The sequence below is a fragment of the Mustelus asterias genome, chromosome 19 (genome assembly GCF_964213995.1).
Source record: "Mustelus asterias chromosome 19, sMusAst1.hap1.1, whole genome shotgun sequence".
NCBI classification, from domain to species: Eukaryota; Metazoa; Chordata; class Chondrichthyes; order Carcharhiniformes; family Triakidae; genus Mustelus; species Mustelus asterias.
In genome coordinates, this window is record NC_135819.1 from 7869635 (window position 1) to 7875634 (window position 6000).

Genomic DNA, 6000 nt, shown 5'->3' on the forward strand with positions numbered 1-6000 from the left:
CTCTCTGCAAGTTTGTTTCTTTTCAAATAATCTTGCAATTCCCTCTTAAAAGCCTCAATTCAACTTGTTGCCACTGCACACTCAGTCCAGGCCCTAACCCCTAACTGTTTTACTCATGTCCTTTAAGGAAGGAAATCTGTCGTCCTTACCTGGTCTGGCCTACATGTGATTCCAGAGCCCACAGCAATGTGGTTGACTCTGAACTATCCTCCAAGGGCAACTAGGGATGGGCAATAAATAAATGCTGGCCCAGCCAGCGACGCCCATGTCCCACAAATGATTAAAAAAGAAAACAATTATAAGACCATAAGACCATAAGACATAGGAGCGGAAGTAAGGCCATTCGGCCCATCGGGTCCACTCCACCATTCAATCATGGTTGATTTCAACTCCATTTACCCGCTCTCTCCCCATAGCCCTTAATTCCTCGAGAAATCAAGAATTTATCAATTTCTGTCTTGAAGACGCTCAACGTCTCGGCCTCCACAGCCCTCTGTGGCAATGAATTCCACAGACCCACCACTCTCTGGCTGAAGAAATTTCTCCTCATCTCTGTTCTAAAGTGACTCCCTTTTATTCTAAGGCTGTGCCCCCGCGTCCTAGTCTCCCCTGTTAATGGAAACAACTTCCCTACGTCCATCCTATCTAAGCCGTTCATTATCTTGTAAGTTTCTATCAGATCTCCCCTCAACCTCCTAAACTCCAATGAATATAATCCCACGATCCTCAGACGTTCATCGTATGTCAGGCCTACCATTCCTGGGATCATCCGTGTGAATCTCCGCTGGACCCGCTCCAGTGCCAGTATGTCCTTCCTGAGGTGTGGGGCCCAAAATTGCTCACAGTACTCCAAATGGGGCCTAACCAGTGCTTTATAAAGCCTCAGAAGTACATCCCTGCTTTTGTATTCCAAGCCTCTTGAGATAAATGACAACATTACATTTGCTTTCTTAATTACGGACTCAACCTGCAAGTTTACCTTTAGAGAATCCTGGACTAGGACTCTCAAGTCCCTTTGCTTTTTAGCATTATGAATTTTGTCACCGTTTAGAAAATAGTCCATGCCTCTATTCTTTTTTCCAAAGTGTACGACCTCGCACTTGCCCACGTTGAATTTCATCAGCCACTTCTTGGACCACTCTCCTAAACTGTCTAAATCTTTCTGCAGCCTCCCCACCTCCTCAATACTACCTGCCCCTCCACCTATCTTTGTATCATCGGCAAACTTGGCCAGAATGCTCCCAGTCCCGTCATCTAGATCGTTAATATATAAAGAGAACAGCTGTGGCCCCAACACTGAACCCTGCGGGACACCACTTGTCACCGGTTGCCATTCTGAGAAAGAACCTTTTATCCCAACTCTCTGCCTTCTGTCTGACAGCCAATCGTCAATCCATGTTAGTACCTTGCCTCGAATACCATGGGCCCTTATTTTACTCAGCAGTCTCCCGTGAGGCACCTTGTCAAAGGCCTTTTGGAAGTCAAGATAGATAACATCCATTGGCTCTCCTTGGTCTAACCTATTTGTTATCTCTTCAAAGAACTCTAACAGGTTTGTCAGGCACGACCTCCCCTTACTAAATCCATGCTGACTTGTCTTAATCCGACCCTGCACTTCCAAGAATTTAGAAATCTCATCCTTAACGATGGATTCTAGAATTTTGCCAACAACTGAGGTTAGGCTAATTGGCCTATAATTTTCCATCTTTTTTCTTGTTCCCTTCTTGAACAGTGGGGTTACAACAGCGATTTTCCAATCCTCTGGGACTTTCCCTGACTCCAGTGACTTTTGAAAGATCATAACTAACGCCTCCACTATTTCTTCAGCTATCTCCTTTAGAACTCTAGGATGTAGCCCATCTGGGCCCGGAGATTTATCAATTTTCAGACCTTTTAGTTTCTCTAGCACTTTCTCCTTTGTGATGGCAACCATATTCAACTCTGCCCCCTGACTTTCCTGAATTGTTGGGATATTACTCATGTCTTCTATTTCTCATTTCGCTTTTGTTATAATCCCAGCGATGTTAATACTGGATTGGAACCTGGCTTGATAAATAGTGATTTTTAAAAAAAAATGTGCATGGCTGTTACTGCACATCTTCACAGAAGCCTGTTGAATTTTAACAAAAGAATAAAACATGTATTGAGCAAGAAAAATAAACTATATTAAACTAGACAAAAAGGTTGGAAATATTTTAACACGAGAAAATTATTCAAACTTGCACTATTTATTTTCTCCCAGCAACCCTTACAGACACAAAACCCAGTGAAGATTTACCACTGTCACAATACCAAGGTTTCTTGCTTGGGTTAACTCTGCTTCAAAGAGTTTTCTTCTGGAAAGACCCTAGCATTCAATAAATGCTTTCTTCAGCTGGGATCTCTCCTGGAAACACCCAAAAAAATCTGAAATCTAAACTCATGATTGCTTTAACTTAAGAGCAAACACACGAGTTCCCTAAACTCAGTTCCTCATTAAGCTGTTTGCAGGATTTCTTAATGAAACGATGACTCCACTTTCTGATTTGCACACACTAACTGAGTGGCTTCCAGGCTTTCCTCGAAGTCTAATCTTTTCCTCAACATGGAACCCCCAAACAGCCGCTGGTGTTTCTCCTGAGTTTCAGTTACACAGCCAGCACACTTGCCGCTTGGAAGCTTTTTTCTGATTTTTTTAAATACTGGGACTTGCTTCTGTCTTTGTCCCCCACCTGGGTTGTCTTTTTGGACCCCCTCCCCCTCCTTTGTCCCCTATTGAGCACACTTCGTATCAAAACCAACTGACTGGAAAATGACCGACGCAAACTGACTGTCCCTTGAACTGCAGGGGAATCTATCGACACACTTGCAGCAGGTGCCACCCCTTGTCCCGCGGCAGAAACTCCAGTAACAGCATTGGAGCATGCTGTACATTTGACTGCAGCAACGTCCACACGGACACACAGGCATGATGAATTGAATGAACAACACATTTATAATTACTTGAAATCTGTGCCCCCTCATTCTTGATCCCTGTCAATGGGAACAGTTTCTCCCTCTCGACTCTTGTCCAGGCCCCTTAGAATTTTGAATATCTTTATCAAATCTCCACTCAGCCTTTTTTTAAACACAGAAAATAGTCCCAACTTCTCCAATCCATCTTCCTCAACCCTGGAACCATTTTTGTGAACCTCTTCTGCAATCTCTCATCAGATTCTTCCAAAACTGCAGCCCAGAATAGTAAGCAACAGTCCAATGAGGTCTAATTAGTGCCTTATACAAGTTCAACATAAACTCCATGCTTGTGTACTCAATGCCCTGATTAATAAAGCCCACTTTATTAATCGCACTCTCAATCTGTCCTGCCACCTTTAATGACTTGTACAAATATACACCCAGTTCCCGTTTCTGCACCCCGTTTACACTAGGACCCTTTATTTTATATTGTCTCCCCGTACTCCTCCTACCAAAATGAATCACTTCACATTTCTCCACACTGAACTTCACCTGTCACTTGTCCGCCCATTCCACCAACCTTTCTATGTCCTTTTGAAGTTTATAATGTCTCCAAGTTTTGTGTATCATCTGCAACTTTTGAAACTGCCCCAGTGCGCCAAGGTCTAGATCATTAAAACACATCAGGAAAAGGGTCCCAATACCAACTCCTGGTGAAGTGACACAACAAACCTTCTTCCAGCACGAAAAACATCCATTAATCATTGCCGTATTCTGTCACACAGTCAATTCTGTATTCATGTTGCTACTGTCCCTTTTATTCCATGAGTCACAACTTTTCTTACAAGTCTGTTGTGCGGCACTGTATCGAATGCCTTTTAGAAGTCTAAATACACCACATCAACTGCAATCCCCTCATCAATCCTGTTAACTCCTCAAGAAACTTCAGCAAGTTAAACACGATTTTCTCTTAAGAAATCCATGCTGACTCTCTTTAATTAACTTGCATTTGCCCATGTGACTGTTTATTCAGTCATGAATTATAGTTTCTAGAAGTTTCCCCACCACGGAAGTGAAACTGACTGGCCTACATTTTCTGGGTTTATCCTTACACCCCTTTTTTGAACATAGCTGTAATGTTTGCAATTTGCCAGTCCTCACCACCCTCAAGTCTAAGGAAGACTGAAAAAAAAAATAGCCAGTGGCTCCACAGTTCCAATTGTCATAAAAATAGTAACACGCCCAAAGAAAAAGCATGTAACTGTGCAAAGACAGGTCAGAGGATTGGACAGAACGCAGGAAACAGCAAAGGATGACTAAAATATTGAGAGAAAAATTAAAGTCCAATAGAAATCTTGCCAGAGTACAGGAATAGTGAGGTCTTGCTTCAATTGTATAGAAGCTCGGTTAGACCGCACCTGGAGTACTTGGTGCAGCTTTGGTCTCCTTGCCTCAGGTTATTGTCATAGAGGGAGTGCAACTAAGGTTCACCAGACTTGTTCCCGAAAGAGAGGCGGTGCAAACTGAGCCTGTATTCTCTAGAGTTCTGTAGAATGGGGGTGATCTCAACGAACCATACAAAATATTTAAAGGAATAGGCAGGGTAGATGCAGGTAAGATGTTTCCCTTGGTTGGAGAGTGTAGGACCAGGGAGCTCAAATTTAGAGTAAGGGGGGATGCCACTTAGGACCAAGGTGAGAAATTTCTTCACACAGAGGGTAGTGAATCTTTGGAATTCTCTACCCCAAAGGGCTTGGAAGTTGAGCTGAGAACATTTAAAGCAGAAATTGATAGATTTCTGATTTAAAACAGAAAGGGTTATGGGGATAGTGTGTGTGTAAAAGCCATTGGAGTGTCCAATCAGCCATGACCATATTGAATAGCAGACCAGGCTTGATAGGCTGAATAGCCTCCTCCTGTTCCTATGTTCTCACATTCCTATCCTGAAATATAAAAGCAGATAGCAAGGATTTTATAAATATTTAAAGAAAGGACTTAACAAAATGAGCATTGGTCCTCTGGAAAGTGAGTCTGGAAAATTGATAATGGAGACAGTAGATGAATTGAACAGGTATTTTGTATCAGTCTTCACTGGAGAGGATACACACAACATCCCAGAAGCAGATATAAACCAGGAAATGGATGGGAGGGAGGAACTTGGGAAAATTAGTCATGAGAAATCATAGAAATCATAGAAACCCTACAGTGCAGAAAGAGGCCATTCGGCCCATCGAGTCTGCGCCGACCACAATCCCAGCCAGGCCCTACCCCCATATCCCTACATATTTTATCCACTAATCCCTCTAACCTATGCATCTCAGGAAACTAAGGGGAAATTTTATCATGGCCAATCAACCTAACCCGCACATCTTTGGAGAGAAATGGCACTGAGCAAATTGTTGGAGCTATAGATTGATAAGTCCCCTGGGCGTGATGGACTTCATCCTAGAGTCTTAAATGATGTGTCGAGCGAGATAGTTAATGCATTGGTTTTAATCTTCCAAAACTCTCTAGATTTGGGGAAGGTCCCATTAGATTGGAAGGTGGGAAACATAGCTCCATTATTCAACAGGGAGGGAGACAGGAAGTGGGTAAGTCTAAGCCAGTTAGCCTAACATCTCTTGCAGGGAAAATGTTAGAAACTATTAACAAATAACATATAGCAGGGCATTTAGATAAGCTCATGGTCATCAGGCAGAGTCAACATGGTTTTGTAAAAGGGAAATCATGTTTAACCAACTTGTTGGAGTTCTTTGAGGCAGTAACAATAAAGGGGAACCTATGGATGTGCTGTACTTTCCAGAGGGCATTTGACAAAGTGCCGCATTAAAGGTTATTGCGAAAAATAAAAGCTCATGTTATAGGGGGTAACATATTGGCATGGAAGATTGGCTTGCAAACAGGAAACAGTTGGCATAAATGGCTCTTTTTCTAGTTAGCAGGATGTAAGGTGTGGTGCTCCACAGCGATCAGTGCTGGGATCTCAACAGTTTACAATTTATATAAATGATTTGGATGAAGGCATAGTTGACAAATTTGTTGATGACAGTTAGGAAGGAAAGTAAG